Here is a 24,552-nt window from a genome sequence, read left to right on the forward strand (position 1 = left end):
TGCGAAACATCTGACATACACGTTTTGATGACTACGTGATAGTTCAGTGCGTAATGATAACGGTTTAAAATTGTGGCACCAAAGACGTTTTGAAACGCCGTAGAACATATGAGATGTTCCAAAGACTGAAATTGGGATTTCAGACTAGTGCCCACGTCAAGAGGTATGAGACCTCCGAAAAGTTTCTTAAGCCTACAAACTAAGGGAAAAAAAGCACAATCATTGAGCATGTGCTCAGATTGTCTGAGTACTACAATCGCTTGAATCGAGTGGGAATTGTCTTCCAGATGAGATACTGATGGTTCTCGAAAGTCACTGCCACCAAGCTACTGGAGCTTCGTGATGAACTATAACATATCAGGGATAGATATGATGATCCTTGAGCTATTCACGATGTTTGACACCGCAAAAGTAGAAATCAAGTAGGAGCATCAATTGTTTATGGTTAGTAAAACCACTAGTTTCAAGAAGGGCAAGGCAAGAAGGGATACTTCATGAAACGGCAAATCAGTTGCAGCTCTAGTGAAGAAACCCAAGGTTGAACCCAAACCCGAGACTAAGTGCTTCTGTAATGAGGGGAACGGTCACTGAAGCGGAACTACCCTAGATACTTGGTAGATGAGAAGGTAGGCAAGGTCGACAGAAGTATATTGGATATACATTATATTAATGTGTACTTTACTAGTACTCCTAGTAGCACCAGGGTATTAGATACCGGTTCCGTTACTAAGTGTTGGTAACTCGAAATAAAAGGCTACGGAATAAACGAAGACTAACTAAAGGTGAGATGACGATATGTGCTGGAAGTGTTTCCAAGGTTGATGTGATCAAGCATCGCATGCTCCCTCTACCATCGAGATTGGTGTTAAACCTAAATAATTGTTATTTGGTGTTTGTGTTGAGCATAGACATGATTGGATTATGTTTATCGCAATACGGTTATTCATTTAAGGAGAATAATCGTTACTCTGTCTATTTGAATAATACCTTCAATGGTCTTGCACCTAAAATGAATGGTTTATTGAATCTCGATCGTAGTGATACACATGTTCATGCCAAAAGATATAAGATAGTAATGATAGTACCACATACTTGTGGCACTGCCACATGTGTCATATTGGTATAAAACGCATGAAGAAGCTCCATGTTGATGGATCTTTGGACTCACTCGTTTTTGAAAAGATTGAGACATGCGAACAATGTCTATTAGTATATATGCATGAAGAAAGTCCATACAGATGGATCGTTTGGACTCACTTGATTTTGAATCACTTGAGACATGCAAATCATACCACATGGGCAAGATGACTGAAAGGCCTCGTTTTCAGTAAGATGGAACAAGAAAGCAACTTGTTGGAAGTAATACATTTTGATGTGTGCAGTCCAATGAGTGCTGAGGCATGCAGTGGATATCGTTATGTTCTTACTTCACAGATGTTTTGAGTAGATGCTGAGTATATTTACTTGATGAAACACAAGTCTGAATTATTGAAAGGTTCAAGTAATTTCAGAGTGAAGTTGAAGATCGTTGTGACAAGAGGATAAAATGTCTGTGATATGATCATAGAGATGAATATCTGAGTTACGAGTTTGGCACACAATTAAGACATTGTGGAAATTGTTTCACAACTAATACCGCCTGGAACACCATAGTGTGATGGTGTGTCCGAACATCATAACTACACCCTATTGGATATGGTGCATACCATGATGTCTCTTATCGAATTACCACTATCGTTTATGGGCTAGGCATTAGAGACAACCACATTCACTTTAAATAGGGCACCACGCAATTCCGTTGAGACGACACCGTATGAACTATGGTTTAGAGAAACCTAAGCTGTCGTTTCTTAAAAGTTTGGGGCTGCGACACTTATGTGAAAAAGTTTCAGGATGATAAGCTCGAACCCAAAGCGGATAAATGCATCTTCATAGAATACCCAAAACAGTTGGGTATACCTCCTATTTCAGATCCTGAAGCAAGGTGATTGTTTCTAGAAACGGGTCCTTTCTCGAGAAAAAAAATTCTCTCGAAAGAAATGAGTGGGAGGATGGTGGAGACTTGATGAGGTTACTGAACCGTCACTTCAACTAGTGTGTAGCAGGGCACAGGAAGTTGTTCCTATGGCGCCTACACCAATTGAAGTGGAAGCTAATGATAGTGATCATGAAACTTTGGATCAAGTCACTACCAAACCTCGTAGGACGACAAGGATGCGTACTACTTCAGAGTGGTACGTAGTCCTGCCTTGGAAGTCATGTTGCTAGACAACAATGAACCTACGAGCTATGGAGAAGCGATGGTGGGCCCAGATTCCGACGAATGCCTCGAGGCCATAAAATCCGAGAGAGGATCCATGTATAAAAACAAAATGTAGACTTTGGAAGAACTACTTGATGGTCGTAAGGCTGTCGGGTGCAGATGGATTTTAAAAGGAAGACGGACAATGATGGTAAGTGTCACCATTAAGAAAGCTCGACTTGTCGTTAAGATGTTTTCCGGCAAGTTCAAGGAGTTGACTGCGATGAGACTTTCTCACTCGTAGCGATGCTTAGAGTCTGTTGGAATTATATTAGCAGTTACTGCAATATTTATGAAATCTTGCAGATAGGATGTCAAAAAAAACATTGTTTCCTCGATGATTTTCTTGAGGAAAGGTTGTATGTGATACAACCAGAAGGTTTTTCCTGAAATATGCTAACAAGTATGCAAAGCTCCAGCAATCCTTCTAAGGACTAGAGTAAGCATCTCGGAGATGGAATGTACGCTTTGATGAGATGATCAAAGATTTCGGGTTTATACAAAGTTTATGAGAAACTTGTATTTCCAAAGAAGTGAGTGGGAGCACTTTGGAATTTTTGATCAGTATATGTTGTTAACATATTGTTGATCAGAAATGATGTAGAATTTCTGGAAAGCATACAGGGTTATTTGAAAAGTGTTTTTCAATGGAAAACCTGGATTAAGCTACTTGAACATTGAGCATCAAGATCTATAAGGATAGATAAAAAACGCTTAATAGTACTTTCAAATGAATACATACCGTGACAAGATTTTGAAGGAGTTCAAAATAGATCAGCAAAGAAGGAGTTCTTGGCTGTGTTACAAGGTGTGAGTATTGAGTAAGACTCAAGACCTGACCACGGCAGAAGAGAGAGAAAGGATGAAGGTCGTCCCCTATGCTTTAGATGTAGGCTCTACAGTATGCTATGCTGTGCCGCACCTGAAGTGTGCCTTGCCATGAGTCAGTCAAGTGGTACAAGAGTGATCCAGGAATGGATCACATGACAGCGGTCGAACTTATCCTTAGTATCTAGTGGACTAAGGAATTTTCTCGATTATGGAGGTGGCAAAAGAGTTCGTCGTAAAGGGTTACGCCGATGCAAACTTTGACACTAATCTGGATGACTCTGAGTAGTAAACCGGATTCGTATAGTAAAGCAGTTATTTGGAATAGCTCCAAGTAGCGCGTGGTAGCTGCATCTACAAGATGACATAGAGATTTGTAAAGCACACACGGATCTGAATGTTGCAGACCCGTTGACTAGTAACCTCTCTCACAAGCGTGATATGATAAAACACCAATGGGTGTTAGATTCATTACAATCACATAGTGATGTGAACGAGATTATTGACTCTAGTGCAAGTCAGAGACTATTGGAAATATGCCCTAGAGGCAATAATAAAATGGTTATTATTGTATTTCCTTGTTCATGATAATTGTCTATTGTTCATGCTATAATTGTATTAACTGGAAACCGTAATACATGTGTGAATACATAGACCACAACATGTCCCTAGTAAGCCTCTAGTTGACTAGCTCGTTGATCAATAGATGGTTATGGTTTCCTGACCATGGACATTGGATGTCATTGATAACGGGATCACATCATTAGGAGAATGATGTGATGGACAAGACCCAATCCTAAGCATAGCACAAGATCGTGTAGTTCGTTTGCTAAGAGCTTTTCTAATGTCAAATATCATTTCCTTAGACCATGAGATTGTGCAACTCCCGGATACCGTAGGAATGCTTTGGGTGTACCAAACGTCACAACGTAACTGGGTGACTATAAAGGTGCACTACAGGTATCTCCGAAAGTGTCTGTTGGGTTGGCACGAATCGAGACTGGGATTTGTCACTCCGTATGACGGAGAGGTATCTCTGGGCCCACTCGGTAATGCACCATCATAATGAGCTCAATGTGACTAATGAGTTAGCCACGGGATCATGCGTTACGGAACGAGTAAAGAGACTTGCCGGTAACGAGATTGAACGAGGTATTGTGATACCGACGATCGAATCTCGGGCAAGTAACATACCGATAGACAAAGGGAATTGCATACGGGATTGATTGAATCCCCGACATCGTGGTTCATCCGATGAGATCATCGTGGAACATGTGGGAGCCAATATGGGTATCCAGATCCCGCTATTGGTTATTGGGCAGAGAGGTGTCCTCGTCATGTCTGCATGGTTCCCGAACACGTAGGGTCTACACACTTAAGGTTCGGTGACGCTACAGTTGTTATGGGAAATAGTATGTGGTTACCGAAGGTTGTTCGGAGTCCCGGATGAGATCCCGGACATCGCGAGGAGTTCCGGAATGGTCCGGCGGTGAAGATCGATATATTGGACAAAGGGTATTGGAGTCCGAAAGTGTTCCGAGGGTACCAGGCTATGGCCAGCATGACCGAAAGGTGTTTCGGGAGCCCCGGCAAGTGTTGGAGGGCCTCATGGGCCAAAGGGGAAGGGGCAAACCAGCACACTAAGGGGTGGTGCGCCCCCCACATCCTTTCCCACGTTACTTGGGGAGGTGGGGCGCCTCCACCTGGCTTGGGAGGCAAGCCTCCACCTGCTTGGCTTGGGGGGCAAGTCTCCCTAGGATTTTCCCTAGGGAGATCCAATCTGCTTGGCCGCCGGCCCCTAGGGGAAACCCTAGGGCGCCTCCCCCTCTCCCCTTGCCCCTATATATAGTGGAGGGGTGGGAGGGCAGCCGCACCTCTTCCCTGGCGCAGCCCTCCCTCCTCATACACCTCCTCTTCTTCCTCCGTAGTGTTTAGCAAAGCTCTGCCGGAGAACCACGAGCTCCATTGCCACCATGCCGTCGTGCTGCTGGAGTTCTCCCTCAACTTCTCCTCTCCCCTTGCTGGATCAAGAAGGAGGAGACGTCCCCGGGCTGTACGTGTGTTGAACGCGGAGGCGCCGTCCGTTCGGCGCTAGATCGGATCTTCCGCGATTTGAATCGCCGCGAGTACGACTCCATCAACCGCGTTCTTGTAACGCTTCCGCTTAGCGATCTTCAAGCGTATGAAGATGCACTCCCACTCTCTCGTTGCTAGCATCTCCTAGATTGATCTTGGTGATACGTAGGAAAATTTTGAATTATTGCTACGTTCCCCAACACCACGAGGGTGGAGGGCGCTCCCTGGGGGGGTAGGCACGCCCCCTACCTCGTGGCCTCCTCTTTTGTTTCTTGACATAGGATCCAAGTCTCCTAGATTATATTCTTCCTAAAAATCACGTTCCCGAAGGTTTCATTCCGTTTGGACTCCGTTTGATATTCCTTTTCTGTGAAACTCTGAAATAGGCAAAAAACAGCAATTCTGGGCTGGGCCTCCGGTTAATAGGTTAGTCCCAAAAATAATATAAAAGTGAATAATAAAGCCCAATAATGTCCAAAATAGTACATAATATAGCATGGAGCAATCAAAATTTATAGATACGTTGGAGACGTATCAACGCCGAGCACATCGACGCTGCCAGGCTGCCCCGACGCTATCCGCCGTCGCCGTCTCCCGCGCCCCTGCCCTGCCCCGCCTCGCCATCGCCGTCGCTCTCGTCGTCGTCGCCGTCGCTCGCGCCCCTGCCCTAGCCTGCCATCGCCCGCGCCCCTGCCCCGGACCGACCGCGCCGTCGCCGTCGCCCGCGCCCCTGCCCTGGCCCGCCCCCACCATCGTCGTCGCTCTCGTCGCCATCGCCGTCACCCGCTGTGACGCCCCCGCTTCAATCGTACACTAATCATACACGCAAACGTGTACGATCAAGATCAGGGACTCACGGGAAGATATCACAACACAACTCTAAATATAAAATAAGTCATACAAGCATCATAATACAAGCCAGGGGCCTCAAGGGCTCGAATACAAGTGCTCGATCATAGACGAGTCAGCGGAAGCAACAATATCTGAGTACAGACATAAGTTAAACAAGTTTGCCTTAAGAAGGCTAGCACAAACTGGGATACAGATCCAAAGACGCGCTGGCCTCCTGCCTGGGATCCTCCTAAACTACTCCTGGTCGTCGTCAGCGGCCTGCACGTAGTAGTAGGCACCTCCGGTGTAGTAGGAGTCGTCGTCGACGATGGCGTCTGGCTCCTGGGCTCCAGCATCTGGTTGCGACAACCAGGTAGAATGGAAAGGGGGAAAAGAGGGAGAAAAGCAACCGTGAGTACTCATCCAAAGTACTCGCAAGCAAGGATCTACACTACATATGCATGGGTATCTGTGTAAAGGGGCAATATCGGTGGACTGAACTGCAGAATGCCAGAATAAGAGAGGGATAGCTAGTCCTATCGAAGACAACGCTTCTGGCAGCCTCCATCTTGCAGCATGTAGAATAGAGTAGATGGCAAGTTCACCAAGTATCATCGCATAGCATAATCCTAACCCAACGATCCTCTCCTCGTCGACCTGTGAGAGAGCAATCACCGGGTTGTATCTGGCACTTGGAAGGGTGTGTTTTATTAAGTATCTGGTTCTAGTTTTCATAAGGTCAAGGTACAACTCCAAGTCGTCCTGTTACTGAAGATCACGGCTATTCGAATAGATAAACTTCCCTGCAGGGGTGCACCACATTACCCAACTAGCTGGATCCCCTTTGGCCGGACACACTTTCCTGGGTCATGCCCGGCCTTGGAAGATCAACACGTCACAGCCCTACCTAGGCACAACAGAGAGGTCAGCACGCCGGTCTAAATCCTATGGCGCAGGGGTCTGGGCCCATCGCCCATTGCACGCCTGCACGTTGCGAGGGCGGCCGGAAGCAGACCTAGCCTCCCTAATACAAGAGCAGGCATTCCAGTCCAATCCGGCGCGCGCCGCTCAGTCGCTGACGTCAAGAAGGCTTCGGCTGATACCAGGACGTCGAGTGCCCATAACTGTTCCCGTGTAGTTGGTTAGTGCGTATAGGCCAGTGGCCAGACTCAGATCAAATACCAAGATCTCGTTTAGCGTGTTATTTTAAAGTAACCGTGGACGCCGACCAGGGCCTGGCCCACCTCTCTTCTAGGTGGTCTCAACCTGCCCTGTCGCTTCGCCACAAAGTAACCGTCGGGAACCCAAGCCCACCACTACCGGGATGGAGCCACCTACCCCTTCAGCCCCCATTTCCGAACAATATCATAAGTAATGTAACAGTATAAAGTATATAGCATATGCCGCTTCAGCCACCACCTCCCGAATTGATCACGGCCCAGTAGTATAGCATGGCAGACGGACAAGAGTGTAGGGCCACTGATGGATCACTAGCATCCTATACTAAGCATTAGGATAGCAGGTAAAGGTATCAACAATTGTAGCAACAATGACAGGCTATGCAGTAGAATAGGATTAACCGAAAGCAGTAACATGCTACACTACTCTAATGCAAGCAGTAGAGAGAAGGAATAGGCGATATCTGGTGATCAAGGGGGGGGGGGCTTGCCTGGAAGCTCAGCCGAGAAGGAGGGGTCGTCAACACCGTAGTCGTACTAGGTAGCAGCGGCGTCGGTCTCAGTGTCTAGCGAGTGAAGAGGGGGAAGAAACAATAAATATAAAAGCAAACATATGCATGACGATGCATGACATGACAATGAACGGTGCTAGGTGTGCCCTAACGCGGTAGTAGGTGATACCAGCGAAGGGGGGAAACAACCGTGAAAGTATCCCCGATGTTTCGCGTTTTCGGACAGATGAACCGGAGGGGGAAAGTTGCGTGTTCGCTATGCTAGGGGTGTGTGGCGGACGAACGGGCTGCGTATCCGGATTCGTCTCGTCGTTCTGAGCAACGTTCATGTACAAAGTATTTTCATCCGAGCTACAGATTATTTTATATTAATTTTCAAAGACTTAATCAATTTTTAAATTATTATTATTAAATTAATTTGAAAATAGCATTATTGCATCAGCACGACGTCAGCATGATGTCAGCAGTGAACAGAGGTGTTGACTGGGTCACTGACGTGTGGGTCCCGCATGTCATTAACTGCTAACTAACTAACCAGGTTAATGAGTTTAGTTAACAGATTAGTTTAGTTAACTATAGTAGTTAATTAGGTTAATTAGTTATTAGTTTAATTAAACACAATTAATAAAGTTAATTAATTTAGTTAATTAATTAATTAATATTTTTATTTATTTATTATTTCTTTTTGATTCTCTTTTTTGAATAAAAACATTCTGGGGTGGGGCCCCTTGTCATAGGCCCGGCGGCCTAGCGGGCAAACGGGTTACGGGCGTCGGGCGAAGCCAGGCGACGAGCGCTAGCCCGCCTGATAGGGCGCTGCGGGGAGACGTGCAACATGCGGTGCGCGCGGCTTGGCGCCGGCGGCCATGACCGCGGCCAGAGCTGTTGGGGGCAGCGCGCTCGGCAGCAGGGGGCGCGACGCGTGCGCGCGCGGTAAGGCGGAGGCCGCGGCAAAGCGGGACGAGGGGAGCAGGGGCGTGTGGTGGGGCGTGGGCGCGCGCCGGCGAGCTGGGGCGCGGCCAAACGCGGATGCGGGCGCGCAGCAGCGGTGACCGGCCAGGGGGCGGATGCGGGCGGCGCGGCAGGGGCGAAGGCGGGGCGGTGAGGTAGGTGGCAGTGGGTGGCGGGGCGCCGGATGCGGCCCTGTGCGAGACGACGCGAGCAGAAGCGGCAGAGCGAGGCGGGGCCATTGGAAGGAGGCCACAGCGTGAGCGCGTGCGCGTGAGGGGGGGAGAGGAGGAGGGGTAGCTCACGGGGGCCGTAGGGATAGGGCAGTGGGGCGCGGGGAGGATGTCGGGGACGACGACGACGCAGGGGAGGAGGCCACGAGGCAGCGTTGGCGATGGAGGAGCGATCCGGCGAGGGGCGCCGACGAGGTAGCGACGGGAATCGTCGGCGGCGTCGGTGTGGTTGGTTCCCCCCTTCCCGATCCAGATCGGGATCGGGGGGAGAAGGAAAGAGCGACGTGGGGGGAGGGAGGAGAAGTGGGGGCGAGTGGGGGTAGCGGGCTCTAGGGTTAGTGGGGTGGGGGTTATACAGGGGCACCATGTGGGCCTACCTGACTGGTTTCGGCCAGCTGGGCCAAGGCCCAGCGAAAAGGGGGGGCTCTCTTCCTATTTTTATTTTTCTGTTTCATTTCCATTTTCTTCTTTGCTTTTTACTATTTTAATTTTATTTGGTATAGTAAAATATGATGATAGCTCCTAGAACAATGTTTCAGAACAACCCACTACCTTACAAAGTTTTACCCCAATATAAAAGAGGTTAATATTTTCTAAAATACCAAAGGTGTTTAAATAGTTGTTTTGCTACTGTTCAAATCATATTAGTGCATTTAAATATTTTATTTAAATTTGGGTTCTTCACCATAATTCCTATGCATTATTTGTCATCTCTAGAACATTTTAGTTCAAAAGTTTGAAAACTTCTACAGTTTAATTTTATTTTAAATTTGAATTTGGACGAGATTTAAATCCTCACCAGACTATCAACAGTAATTGTGGTGACGTGGCATCATTAATGGGGGATCACTGTAGCTTAATTATCTGGGCGTCACACCCGCGCCCCTGCCCCGGCCCGCCCCCATCATCGTCGTCGCCCCTGCCCCGAGCCCGCGGCCCTGCAAAAGTTAGATTTTTAGATTATATGTCCTTTTTCCAGCTTTTTTGTTCATATATATGATGATTTGTTTTTTTCTTTTTTATAAAAATGTATATATGTATGTATGTTCTCTGTGTATATATGTTCATATATGTAAAAGTTAGATTTTTAGAAAATTTTTATCTATGTATTTTCTCTGGTTTAGTACATTTTAGGTTAGTTTCATTTTTAGAAAAGTTTTATATATTTAGGAAGAAGGAAGAGAAGGAAGAAGGAAGAAGAAGAAAAACTTTTATATATGCAAAAGTTACATTTTTAGAAAAGTTTTATATATCTAGCTAGGAAAGGAAGAAGAAGAAAAAGAATGGGAGGAAATCCGAAGATAAGAAGAGGAAGAAAGGACAAGAAGAGGAGAGGAAGAAGAGGAGAAATAAATAAGAAGAGGAAAAAAGAAGAAAAAGAAGAGGAGAAGAAGAAAGGAATAGAGGAGAAGAAGAGAAAATAGAAAATATTCTATTTTCTCTTCTTCTCCTCTTTTTATTCTTCTTTTTTTTCTTCAATCTTATCCTCTATTCCTTTCTTCTACTCCTCTTTTTATTTCTTCTTCGTCTTCTTATTTTTTATCGGGTATGTCGTTGTCGATATACCCCGTCCCGATAACTTCAACGCAAGGGGGGGTCGATATACCCCCTCCCCGATAACAATATTTTCCCATGTATGTATGTCGTCGTTGTCGATATAACCCCCTCCCGGATAACTTCGACATGAGGGGCAGTCGATATATATACCCCCTCTCGACCGTGATAACTTATACCCACCCCCCGGCCCTGTCGCTCGACCAAAACTCTCGAGGACACCCAAACCCTAGAAAAAAATGATGTTGGTCTCCTACCCCCTCCCGCCGCGCCCCTACCCGACAAACTCTCTCGAGGCCACCCAAATTTACCAAGTTAAAAGAGCGTTGTCGTTGAGGCCACCCCAAACCCTTGAAGCGTTGTCGAGGCCACCCCAAACCCTTGAAGCGTTGCCGAGGCCACCCCAAATCCTAGAGAAGCAGCGTCGAGGCCACTAATTATATGATTCCTTATTGTGATTAGCTAGCTAGTTCTACGTTTGCCACTAATATATCCATCTGTCAGGCTTGAAAATAATTGCCATGCTGTAAATATTTGCAGAAACTATGGAGCACCCCCAAGACGAAGCAACAGAAGCGGTGTTGGGGGACATAATGGCACAAGGAAGTGATGTCGTCTTGTCGTTTCTCAACGACACGGATGGTTTGGAAGGATAGGGTGAAGAAGCAGGCTATGATTATGATGGCTCCGGTGACCCAATGCTGGTGCAAGAAGGAGACCGTGATGACGGCTCTGGTGACCGAACCGAGTCTGGCCAGGTATATATATTAGTTAAGCCTGTGCTGACCAGCTAATTAATGCATTCATTGTTTTGGTATGTACACATATTAATTAACTCTCGTCTTTCTTCTTTTATCTAGCCCTCCGGATCGAGCACAACTTCGGTAAAGAGATCAGGCCCAAAGAAAAAGTTGTGCTCGGATGAAAGGTTTGAGATCACAGCAATCACGCGCGATGGCATGCCGATTGAACCCATTCGGACAAAGGAAGCATTTGCTGCTCAGTGCGGGGTTCTTGGTAGGGACAAGATCCCGATCAGCATCCACCAATGGTTTAAGCCTATGAAGGAAGACCCTGAGGTGTCTTATGTCGACGATATGCAAAAAGATGATCTTTGGACCGCGCTGAAGGCAAATTTCACCCTACCGCCAGAGGAGGATCCGGAGAAGCCAGTTAAAGAGCAATTGATCAAGTATCATGCTCTTAAGAAGATGGCAGAACTATTCAGGAGGTGGAAGAATGAGCTGAAAACATCGTTTGTCGACCAAGACAAGACACCAGAATTCACCGGCCGGTATGAGAAGATCAGAGATCACTGGCCCGCATTTGTGGCCCACAAGACATCAGACAATAGTAAGAAGATGTCAGCGACAAACAAGAAAACTGCTGCGAAGAAGAAGCTTCACCGTCGCACGGGGTCAAGTGGCTACCTCAAAGCCCGGCCGCCGTTGTGGGCCAAGGCTGAGAATGACCTGGTTGATAAAAGGGTCGAACCAGAGACATTGAACTGGCCAGACCATTGCCGGACTTGGTTCTTCGGGGTTGGCGGAACCTTGGACCCTGTATCTGGGAAGTGCGTTTGGACGAACAAGCAACTGAGACTACCCGTCACGAGGCTTCAGGAGTATATCGATGTAGCAAGGGACGTTCGTTCCAGACACAGAGAACGACGAGCTTACAATGGCCCTCGGGAATCCTGAGCACCCTGGACGGACACGAGGCACGCCAGGCTCTGTTCCGTGGAAGGCTAGGTTTCCGGACGCAGGAGATTACAAATGCCAGGAGAGGAGGAAGAAAGTGGTGCATACCCAACTGCACGCGCTGCACGTAAGGGTACAAGCGATAGAGGAACGAGAAGCAAATCGCAGCGAACGACCAGTCGAAGCTTCCCCCGAAGCTACCCCGCCATCTCAGCGGAGAAGCAGCATGGCTTCCACTGAGCTGCTTCAGCAGGAGCCTGTCTTCATGGCTCCTGCTAGCTACCCCGTGGATGCTATCACGGAGTCTCAACATTGCCACCTTATGACGCAATGGATGAAATTGAAAGTCAAGGCAGCTGTTGGCTCTGTTGCACCTCCTGAACCTGGCGCAACCTATCACTGCCGGCCGATTCCAGAAGGATATGCTAGGGTGATGGTGGATGAAATAACGGACGGATTTGAGGACCTCGAGCTTGACCACCCTATGGGTGAAGGGTAGACTCGGCTGGGTTCTTCTCTGAAGACTCCATGCCTATGACGGAAGGAGCTCATCAACCTTCCGAACTGGACGCCTCGGCCTCCTCCTCCTCCACAGGCGAGTCAAGGCACTCCGCCTCCTCCTCCGGCGAGTGATCAGGGCACTCAGCCTCCTTCTCCGGCGCGTGGCGGCACTCCGCCTCCTTCTCCGCCTGCGCCGGCGCGCCCGCGCAGCCAGCCTCCTCCTTCTCCGCCTCGCCAGCAAGGGCGGAAGAGACCCGCTGCCGCTCCGGCTGCTCTGGCGCATCGTAGTCCTTCTCCTCCGCCTTGTAAGCAACGAAAGAAAACAGCCGCAGCCGCTCTGTCTGCTCCGGCATGTAGCAGTACAGCCAGAGGCGGGAGGCAATACAGATTCGGTCCATCTCTCAAGCCTCTAGAGAAGTTACCATACGAGAGGACCATGGAGGAAAACGGGAAGATCGTGGAAACCGAAGTGAAGGACTTCTTCGATGGGGTCAAAGCAAAGAAACATCGACCTCCGGAGGAGAAGGTAGATCTGGTGAAAGCAAAGCGCACTATGGATGCCCTGAGGAAACCACCAAAGTCTCCGCTGAAAACCAACTATGAGTGCATTACTGAAAAGGTATATATCGAAGTGGAGCGGTCAGGAAGTACTATCAGTGATCAAAGGTTAGCAGAACGACGAGCTGGGAAAAAAATTGCCCAGCTCGGCGAACAAGCGAACCAATCGTGCCCCCTGCTCAAGGTGTCTAGCGATATCGTCGCTAATGATCCGAGGATGGTGCCGGTTATACCAATCTTGGAGATTACCTGCTCGACGATGTACATTATGATTTCTTTGAGGTGGACGAACACAAATACCATTATGGGAAGCCTCTCGTCAAAGATGAAAAATCTCTAACAACGATGATGCGAAGATTGCATGATTGGTACATGGAAACCTGTAGAGAGTCTGGGGGGATGAATACTTTGACGCTGAGAGTTAAAGAGGAGCACGACCTCGTTGGAATTGATCTGTTGTCTATTCCATTTGAGGAGATCTTCCCGTTTTTCAATCAAAAGGCCCTTGATAAATTAATGGTCACTTGCTACTGTCTATAAGTACTACTTCTGTCATTAAGTCTCTATATATAGCTCAGCTCTTTCATTGCATGTATTTATAATTATACTCACTATATTATGCAGATTGATGATCGTCGAGTGCAGAAAAGCAAAAATGTATGATATTGGGTTCATTAACACAAATCTCATAGATGAATTTACGGTTAAAAAGAATGCCAAAGACACTGAGGCAAACTTGCTCAAATTGTTGGTAATAAATCAAAACAAAGATAAAATACTCTTTCCTCACAACTTCAAGTGAGTGTTACTGTCTTGTGCATATTCGGTTTCCCTTATTACTCGAGGATATAGTAATGTAATTAATTGATGAGTTATGCATGCGTGCGCAGCTTCCACTATATTCTCCTGGAGATTAAGCTTGAGCTGGGACTAGTAATCGTCTTAGACTCGAGACGAAAAGACCCCGAGAAATATCCGGACATGACTAAAATTGTTAACAAGTAAGTTCAATCGATCATTATCGCACCATATCTGCAACTTTTTGTTCATTTCATGATATCTCAAGTAATAATTATTTTCTTTGTCTTGCAGGGTTTGGAAAAAGTTCACCGCAGAAGCTCTGGGACTGCTGAGGGAGCTGCGATATACATACCCAAAAGTAAGTACTACTAGCTAGCTACTTCCGCGCATCTCCCGTTGATTCTAGCTACTTTCATCAATGCCATTTATAATGCTTCCTTATCAGTTTGATTGACCTCTATTTCTCGTAAAGTGCTTGTGGCAGGAACAAGGGAATGATTACTGTGGATGCTACGTGTGCGAGTTCATCTACAACGCGACTTGCAAAGATAAGCGGGGCTACTCTAAAAGACAATATGAAGTGCGTATGCAATAATATTCACAATTTCATTTTATCACACCACCATTTCTGTTGAGTTTCATTCATATATATGTATTAACCTCCTTCAAATTAGACGTGGCAGATGCGGAATGAACTCCTACCAGAAGATCGCATGAAAGCAATTCAAGAGGAATTGGCGGGATTCTTTCTTGACCACGTCATCAATAAAGCCGGAGAATACCATGTGGAACTTGAGTTCAGATGCTAGGGGATTGTAAGAGATCTTACATATTGTATATGTATGTAGCCAGTAGCGTCGGATAGATAATACGAAAACTTGTTGTTCGACCAATCTCTCGGAGAAGGAGAGGTCGATCACTTCTCTCGGTATGCATGACGAATTTCTGTACTTAATGGTTTCCTTCATTTTCTTACTAGTTAGCGTGTCGAGGGCCTCTCTATACGTATAGTACGCAGCGTCGACCAAGCACGGAGATAAGAGAGGACACTTCTCTCCATTAATTGAGTAGCTACCTAACACAATATATGAAACACCTTAATTAACCATACAAAACCCCCAAATCCTCCCCCCTTTCAGAAAAAAAAACAAAAACCCTAGCCCCTGAACAACTGGCACGTGGATGCCTTTTGGTCCCGGTTGGTGCCACCAACCAGGACCAAAGGCCCTCCTGCCTGGGCTCGCAGCACCGGCCACGTGGAGGCCCATCTGTCCTGGTTCGTGTAAGAACCGGGACTAACGGCCTTGGGCTTTAGTAACGACCCTTTAGTCCCGGTTCAAGAACCGCGACAAATGGACTTACGAACCAGGACAATAGGCCCTTTTTCTACTAGTGTAGATGGTCTGACGGGATCGACACAAATCGGTTGGTATGGAAGACAGTGGTGGAATCGGTGACGGCGACATAGGAGCGTGATGCTGATGGTGACCAACTTCTGGGCGTGGAAACATGTGTCACTGGCCCGAGTGCTTGTGGCTTCGACAAGACTATGGCGCGGGGTTGATTCAAGTTGATGTACACACAATGCTTGAAGTCGACGGGGCGCGTGGGTGGACTGATCATCTACCATGGAGTCATGTTGAAGGTGGACAGGGTTGAGGGGCTACGGCGTAAGTGCACAGAGAGTCGAAGCCTATTCAGCGAGGAAAAAGCGAGTGACACATAGTTTGACTGGAGCCCAATGGTCTGATGGAAGCGTGAAACTCGTCATCGGTCGGTGATGATCGGTGGTACTCTGCAGTGGGGTTGATGGTGTGGGTTTGCGACCCTTAAGACTCGACCAGGACAGCGGAGGCTCGATGCGGTAATAGCGGCGACGCGTGCGGCGCGCATGGGGCATGGAGACGGGACAGGGCTCTCGTGGTCATACATGTGGTGAGACAACTGTGAATTTGACTCGGGATGACTATAAGCAATGGTGAAATTTCTTCAAGTTTCAGACAGGTGGTCAAGGAAGAGCGGTGATGTTGAGTTCAAGTAACTCTTATGTGTAACACCCAATATGTGAGTTGTTCGCTTTCACGCAGGTCAGTGATCAGTGTGTGATGGCATTGGACGGGTACTCTTGAAGTTGGGAGCACAAACTAGAGTAACAAGGAACTTAATTTTGCTCGAGTGTTGACTGTGGTCAAGAAAAGGAGGGACTACAAGTAGCAGGTGGACTCACATGGAGTCTTTGGAGTAGCAGCGGTACTCATGGGATAAGCTCAAGTTCAATGTACCACTACTAGAAAAAGGCTTACTAGTGGCGCACCAGTTTTGCCTAGTAATGGCGCACTACTGGTGCGCCACTAGCACCACGCCACTAGAATATTTTAGTAATGGCGCACCGTGGGTGCGCCATTAGTATCCCACAGGTGCACCATTAGTAACTGGTATACTAATGGCGCACCACACGGAAGTGCGCCATTAGTAACAAATTTTTTTAAAAAAAATCGTTTTTTCTTAATCTCAGGTCACTATTTCACATATGAGATATCCAACACATATATATACAACAAGCATCCATATAACAATCATATCCAACACACAAGTTTCATCATATATACATACATAGCCAACACATAGTTCCATCGTTACATATTACAAAAGTTTCACATTGTTCATCCAACACCGTTATCCATCCAACACCATATTACAAAAGTTTCACATAGTTCAGTTCTCATTGTTCTTCTCCTTCTCCTTCCTCAGCCTGATGCGCCAAGAGCGGCGAGGCGGTGGAGGCAGCTATGGGATGTAGTCTTCTACCACAATTGGCGTGGTCATGTCGCCCAGCTGTGTGATCGCCGGCGCCACCACCGGTGCGTGGTCATTGTCAGGCACCACCACCATCGCGAGGCCACCTTCAGGCAGGACGGGCACGACCATCGCTAGGTCATCCTCAGCCACCACCATCTCTTGCCCATGGTCAGCCACCACCATCTCTTGCCCATGGTCAGCCACCACCATCTCTTGCCCTTGGTCAGCCACCAGCAGCGCTAGGTCATCCTCAGCCTGATGCCCATCGTGATCCTGCAGCTCCTCATCCCCACTCTGCTCCTCTTCTCCCCCACTCCAGTCCAGATCATCCTTCTTGCTGTCTTTGCTGCTGCCAGAATCGCTGCTGCTTTCGCTAAAGCCAGAATCGTTGTTGCTTTTGCTACAGCCATAATCGCTGCTGCTTTGGCTGTAGCCAGTGTCCCTGCTGCTGCTCCCATTGCCTGTCCAAATGCAACAACGGCCGTTAACAATCGATGTGAGACAATGCCAAATGTAGAGGAATAAGAAGAGGCAGAACGCACTGGCTTCTTCGTCGTCAGCGTAGCGCATGGGACACATAGTCGTGTGGAAAACCTTCACGATGAGCATTGTGGTGTCATCGTCGTACCTGAAGAGAAGAAAGTACCCGGTCCGCAGGTCGTAGGCACTGTAGAACTTCTCCCACCCACGGCACAGGTACATGTGGCCCTCCTCGATCACCAACTCCACGTCCCACAGCCTGCGAACCCCGCTGCCGGCCTGTCGGAGCTTCACATTATCTGGCGGATCTTCACCCAACATGTTCATAAAACTGTCAGGCAGCCTCTGCAATTTGGGACAAGGAGTGATGTACCAAACAACAGAGTTATCATAATGAGATGGGTGAAGGGGAGATCTCTCGTTTAATATACCTGCCTCGTGGCTGATACTGAAGTCCCAAGTATGACACTGAAGAACTCGAAAGCATCCAACTCGTACTCCGGTGAGGCAGAGCGGCAGTGGCTACTTCCCCCCATCTCTGATAAGCAGCAGAAGAGACCAATTAGTACCAGGAGTATACATCGACTAATTCTACATCTGACCCAATTTATAAAACATGCGATGTATTCCACAATACAAAGAACAACTACCAATAGGTTGTTGTTTAGAAGGTTTCCCACATGTGTATCAGAGAACAAACATATGATCTAAGGTGAAACATTAGTGCCATGGTTAGTGGTAATTGGTAAATGCTATTTCTTTCTTTAGTCGATTTCATTTGTCTTGGTCTGAGAAAAAAATGCTACAGTTAGGAAATGCAAACATCAGATTAGAAATTATGTAGAATAGATAATCAACTATTTTTGCAGATAACTATGTAAACTACAATACCTTACATGTAAGCAGTGCGAAAGGAGATGAAGAAGATATCAGTTGCTAAACCCGACAGCAATTGTTTCACCGCTTTAATATCTCTCAACACTTTCTAGTAGCAACTAACAACCTGTATCATCACATAAGGTTTGCCCTATTGAAGTTTTACACGATTTGGAATATATAACAGTTAATGATGTAATATGGCAATGAAGCAATTGCATTTAAAAAAACTAAGACATGTGGAAGAGTGGACATTGTACCTGTCAATGCAGAGGATTGCTCTGCGACACCACCACTTCTCAAACTTGGCCTTCACAACACACTACATAGACAGATGTAAACTAAAATATGAATTCCTTTGCACTGGGATCATAAAACAAAATATTTAGAACTGAATCATATAGTAATTAATCACAATCTACAGGGCTGCTGCACTCTAATCTTTGCAAAAGAACAAAAAAATAACATTGTTTTAACCTAAACAGAAGTGCCAAATACTAAACAATGACCATTGTTGTTATACTAGTGAACTATCTGCTAGAGATTCTACACCCATACTGAAAGCAATGTACGAGGCTACGAGCCTGGCTCAAGAAGGAATACTCCAACAGGCTATGCATTCCCAATGTTTGGTGTGTGACTGACTTTTGTGTACACTAGGCCATCACTGAATACACGAGTATGATATCCATATCATTTCCGGTAAAAAGGGGTTGAGATATTTTAGCTCCTGTACAATCAGTATGATTTTATATCTATATGTTAACAAATAATTTCAGGCTGAAAAATATCACTAGAACCAGCATGAAAATTTGACCTGTTGGAACATGAAAACAGTGGCTTACTTCAGCAGGCAAGCTTAAGAGATGGTTCACAATTAACATCTCAGTTCACAAATTTGGCTCCTGATGTCCATCTCAGAGGTTGATGAATACAGATGTTGTTATGTTGATTACATCTGCGTGTGTGCAAAGTGGTCATGGTGAATTAGAAAATAACAGAAACAGAGGACCCTCTTTTAAAGTGCTCGCAATTTTTTTTAGTTTGATATGTCTTCACAATATGGGTGTGTGCATTTCTCAAATACAGAAGCCCTATGATCTTCTTAACTTATCTGAAAAATATTATTCGACATTTCAGGCCTTGGATTACTGTCAGCTACGAGATGAAGTTCGGAGAAAGGAGCTAAAACTTGACTCACCAAGTCTGCTCTATATTGTATCATACAGTTCATATTTTGGTAGTCTTGTTTCTTCGGAAATTTCTGAAATTAAAAGTTACCCTCGAAGTGGTAGAGAATGGACAGAACTAGAGCATGGGCTATTGTCAGCTTCTGTGTTGGTAATTTGAGCCCTGGTCTTGAACGGATGGCGGCGAGCCTGGCTCCGGGGGCGGCGCGGGTGTAGGGGCCGACAGGCAGGTGGTGGGGGCGGCCGGGCACCAGGGGGGCGCCAATCGGGCGACGGGGCGCCGTTCTGGCGACGGGGCGACGGGGCGAGGGGAGGTGGGGCGCCGGGGCGATGGCGGGTGGCGTCGGCGGCGGCGGGTGGTTGGGACGGTGGGGCGACGGGGCAAGGGGAGGTGGGGCAAGGGGGCGGCGAGGGGAGGGGGGCGACGGGGCGAGGGGCGCCGGGGCGGTGGCGGGTGGCGTCGGCGGCGGCAGGTGGTTGGGACGGTGAGGCGACGGGGCGAGGGGAGGTGGGGCAAGTAGGCGGCGAGGGGAGGGGGGCGACGGGGCGAGGGGCTCCGGGGCGGTGGTGGGTGGTTGGGACGGTGGGGCGACGGGGCGAGGGGAGGTGGGGCAAGGGGGCGCCGTAGTAGTTTTGCAAAAAAAAGACACTAATGGCGCACCAGGGAGCAGTGCGCCCTTACTAGCTTAAACTAGTAATGGCGCACTGTTCCCTGGTGCGCCATTAGTAGTTTTGCAAAAAAAATAAAAAAAAATAAAAAAATATAGTAGTGGCGCACTATGTGGCTGGTGCGCCATTAGTATGTTTGGAAAAATAATAATAAAAAATTGTTACTAATGGCGCACCTTGTGTCTAGTGCGCCATTAGTGTATTTCACACTAATGGCGCACTAATGGCGCACCAGCACATGGGGCGCCACTGCTATATAGCAATGGCGCACCACATGTCTGGTGCGCCATTAGTGTCCATTCCATCTATAGCCCTTTTCCTAGTAGTGTACATGAAAGTTTGATGCATTGACGAACTCAAGGTGGTGGAGAATATTCGCCAAGGTGGAGTTTGTTAGAGTTGTGTCGAATATTGTGTACAAGATATGTTATAGTTGGACTATGAGTAGTATTGTGTTTAGATAGGATATGAAGTCGTGTCCTATTAAGACACTTGTATCATAGGACTCTCATATATAGCAAGGATAGACACACGATGTAACCTATGCCAACATAATAGCACCGGAACGCAAGGGAAGCCGGCGGCATGTGTCGGCGTGACCGGGTGCCATATTATAGCGATGTCATGGGGAGGAGCGCCCATAATCAAGCCTCGGGGATATGGCCATATCGGTGAACCTCGTTAATAAATCTCGGTGTCGTGCTCGTGTGATTGCTTGGTCCTCGGATGATCAACGATGGCGTCGGATTTATTCTAACATCCTCGACGCCGGTGACCCTTTCCTCCTCACTTCCTATCCTCCTTTCCTTTTCTGGTTCTTCTCTATCCCACACCTCTCGCGGTCTCCCTCTTGGACAACAATAGGTACCAACTGGGACTTATCCGGCATGAAGCTAATATATCATGGCGACTTCTCACAACCCTCTTTCAGGGGCCTGTTCGCCGATCATTCTTTCTAATATATTACACCGCGTTTCTATTCCTACGCATGCTGCCGAGCTACGAGTTGATCCTTAGGCCAATTTTGCAAATCGACCTGAGTCTCAGGGGCTACTAGGATCAGCAGTTTTATGTTTTCCTTCAGGTGCATCTCGGGTATACATATACTGGATATACATATACTGGCTATATATCTCGGCAGAGAATAAATTGCACCAATAAAAAATATTCACACAAACTCAGCCTGCGGTCGGGGTGGTGCACCACCTCGGAAGTAGTCCGGCATAAAGCTCGGGCGCCAGTGGCTGGCTCCATAGAGGGCATTTCCGGCATTAAGCTCGGCTGAATTCGTTCAATCTTTTAAAAGACCGAGGTAGTTTACAACACCTCGGACGCTAACCATCGTTGGAGCTCGGAAGTGGTCCGGCATAAAGCTCAGATTCGAATGGCTCGTTCCATAGAGAACTTTTCAGAGATTAACTCAGATAACCTCCTTTAAACTTTTTCAAGCCAAGGTGATCTATGACACCTCGGATATAGTCCGGCATTGGAGCTCGGATATAGACTGGCGTTGGAGCTCGGACATAGTCCGGCGTTGGCACTCGGCTGCAAAAGATATCTCGAATGCAGTCCGGCGTTGGAGCTCGGATGCAAGAGGACACCACCGCATGGGAACAACTTCAAACCCGAGGTGTGGCGTAAAAAATAAACAAGGCATTGATAAAGGTCGATAACTTAAAGGGGCTCCTCGGATACCCGACATGTAAACTCTTCGGATTTACTTCGGCGATCCTCAAGATCGAAGATGAGAAGATTTGTTGAACCAGTTTTCAAGACCGACGACCGAAGATGAAGAACAGTTCGGAAGGATCGAGGAGCGTCCCCAACTTGAAGACCGGTTCAGGGGGCTACTGACGGTGTCCTGGACTAGAGGGTACTCACCAAATCGTCTCCCGACCAGGTGGATCGGGCCGAGGACCCCCATGGCGGTTCACTCATGGGCCACTTCGGGCAGCCCATGCTGCATATAAGGAGTATTCCACAAGACTTGGTGATCAAAACAAGGACTCCTCTCCACCAACGTATTCGGCTAGGACTCTTTTTATCCTGGGCCTCTGGTACATTATATAAGCCAAGGCCAGGCTAGTCGATAGATTATTATGACATTACTCATCATACCTCTAGGGTTTTGACCACAACATATGATCTCGAGGTAGATCAACTCTTGTAATCTCTATATTCATCAAGATCAATCAAGTAGGAAGTAGGGTATTACCTCCATTAAGAGGGCCCGAACCTGGGTAAACATTGTGTCCCCTGTCTCCTGTTACCCATCGATCCATGACACACAGCTCGGGACCCCCTACCCGAGATCTGCCGGTTTTGACACCGACACCGTGGCCAAGGACCCTACCGCCAGAACGCCAGGGACCGCTGCCGCCAGTCGCCTCCGGCGAGATCTGCCGCCTCCTCTGCGTCCCCGAGCCCTGCGCCTGCTACCCCCTGCTGCGTCCGCCTCCTGTTCGTTGAGGAGACGAGTAACCCTCGTCCTCGAGCGTTGACCACGACCGCGGGCGCGGCGATTCCTATATGACGCTCGCGAGCGTCAAGCCGTCACCGCTTCGCTGAAGCAAAGAAACCGATCTACACGATATGGGCCGGCCCACTAGGAGCGAGGAACTGGTTTTGGGAAAAAATTCTTCTTTGTTTTCTTTCACAGGTTTTTTTCGGTTTTCTTCATTACTTTTATTAATCGTTTTCTTTTTTCTTTTTTCTTCTCATTTCTCCCTTTTCTTTTCTTTTTTCTACTTTTGGTGTTTCTTTTTCCTATTTATTATTTTGTTTTCCATAAATTCAAAATATCCAAAACATGTTCAGATATTTCGAAATTCGTCTGACTTTTCAGAAAATGTTTTTGAAATTCCAAATTTTGTTCATGTTTTTGAATTTTGTTCACGTTTCAAAAATAGTTTTGAATTCCAATTTTTGTTCACTGTATTGAAGAAAAATGTTCATCATACAATGAAAAAATGTTCAGTGTATAAAAAATGTTCATCATGTATAAAAATTTTCTTCAGCATGCATTCAAAAAGTGTTCATCGTATTTAAAAAAATGTTCAGTGTGTTTTTGAATATTTGTTTCCATTCATTGAAAAAATGTTCAGTGTGTATAAAAAATGTTCATCGTGTATAGAAATTTTGTTCAGCATGCATTCAAAAAAAGTTCAGCATATTTAAAAAACTTTCTGTGTGTATTTCAATAATGTTCGCCCTATACAAAGAAAATGTTCAGTGTGTATTCTAAATTTGCTTTCTAAAACTTATTCACAGTAAAAAAGAAGTATTCAGATTTCGAATTTTGTTCAATTTTTGAAAAACATAGTTCATGTTTAAAAGAAAAGGAATATTCAAAATTTGTTTACGATTTTCGAAACATTGTTCGCATATTTATTATTTTATTTTTTTCCAATAATTAATTGAAAATGTTGAAAAAACGCGGATCTACCATTTGGGTTGGTACTTTAAAGTAAACGCCGTTTTCAAGACGTACACAATTAGTATCCCAGGTATCTACCTTCGCTAGGATGCATCGATAGGTCGGGAGTTCGAATCCCATTGCGTTCGTTTTGTTTTTCAGTTACGGCGTTCGCTCGAGGCTTCGTTTGGGCCGGCCCATTCGCACGTCAGCTTTAGCGAAACCACCTCGTTTTGACGCACACGAGCATCGAGCAGGAGCTCCCGGGCGCCTCATCCACGTCCTCAGGAGGATCGACCCCGCGCGTGGGCATCGCAGCTGCAGGCCAGCCGCGCCGTGCCAATGCCCCGCCTCGCCTTGGCCCGCCAGCGCGACGTCGGCCCGGCTTCGCGCGCCTCCGGCAGCCCAATGTGAGTGAGAAGCACCCCAGCCCCTCCAGTTTCGGCCCTATTCACGGTTTTTTCCGCGGAGCGGTTTACTAATTAACCAGGAATTACAGTTTTTACAGAAAACCCTTGCAGTTCGTGCATTTAATAACTAAATAACAATGCATCATATGTAAAAACTTCAAATATGAAAAGTGCTTAGAATTTCATCTACTTTCACAATATCTAATTTTCATCCTTTTTTAAATATTTAAATTGCTGTTTGCATTTGTTTTGCATAAATAACATGCTAAATGCTTTATTTCATAACTAAATAACTGTAGCTCCGAATTAGATAAACTTTATATGTAACCTATCTAGAAAAATGCATAGATTAACGTGGTGGCTTTATTTTGTATGTTTAACAACTATAAAATATGGTTTTGGGCATAACATTACCAAATCCAAAATATGTACATGGGGTTTTTCCGGAATTGTTGTTTGTTGTTCCGGCCTCATTTAAACTTGCCTAGATAGGTAGTTTTATTATGCCTCACCTTGTGCCATGTTAACCAAGATTTAATATTGCTGAGCACATAAACGAGAGTGAACTAAATAATTGAATATGAAGTTTTGTCAATATGCAACTTAATTTGTAGTATTGTTTGTTGCACTTTGCCATGTCATGCCTCATTAAACCGGACATGCATCATATTTAATTGTGCATCATGCCATG

The 24,552-nt window shown here is 46.6% G+C and overlaps 1 pseudogene; it reads left to right on the forward strand.

Moving 5' to 3' along the window:
• Positions 1-11,007: 11,007 nt before the first annotated feature.
• LOC123142430 (uncharacterized) lies at positions 11,008-23,865 on the forward strand (annotated as a pseudogene).
• Positions 23,866-24,552: the final 687 nt, after the last annotated feature.

This window comes from Triticum aestivum, chromosome 6D (genome assembly GCF_018294505.1).
Source record: "Triticum aestivum cultivar Chinese Spring chromosome 6D, IWGSC CS RefSeq v2.1, whole genome shotgun sequence".
In the NCBI taxonomy this organism is placed as follows: Eukaryota; Viridiplantae; Streptophyta; class Magnoliopsida; order Poales; family Poaceae; genus Triticum; species Triticum aestivum.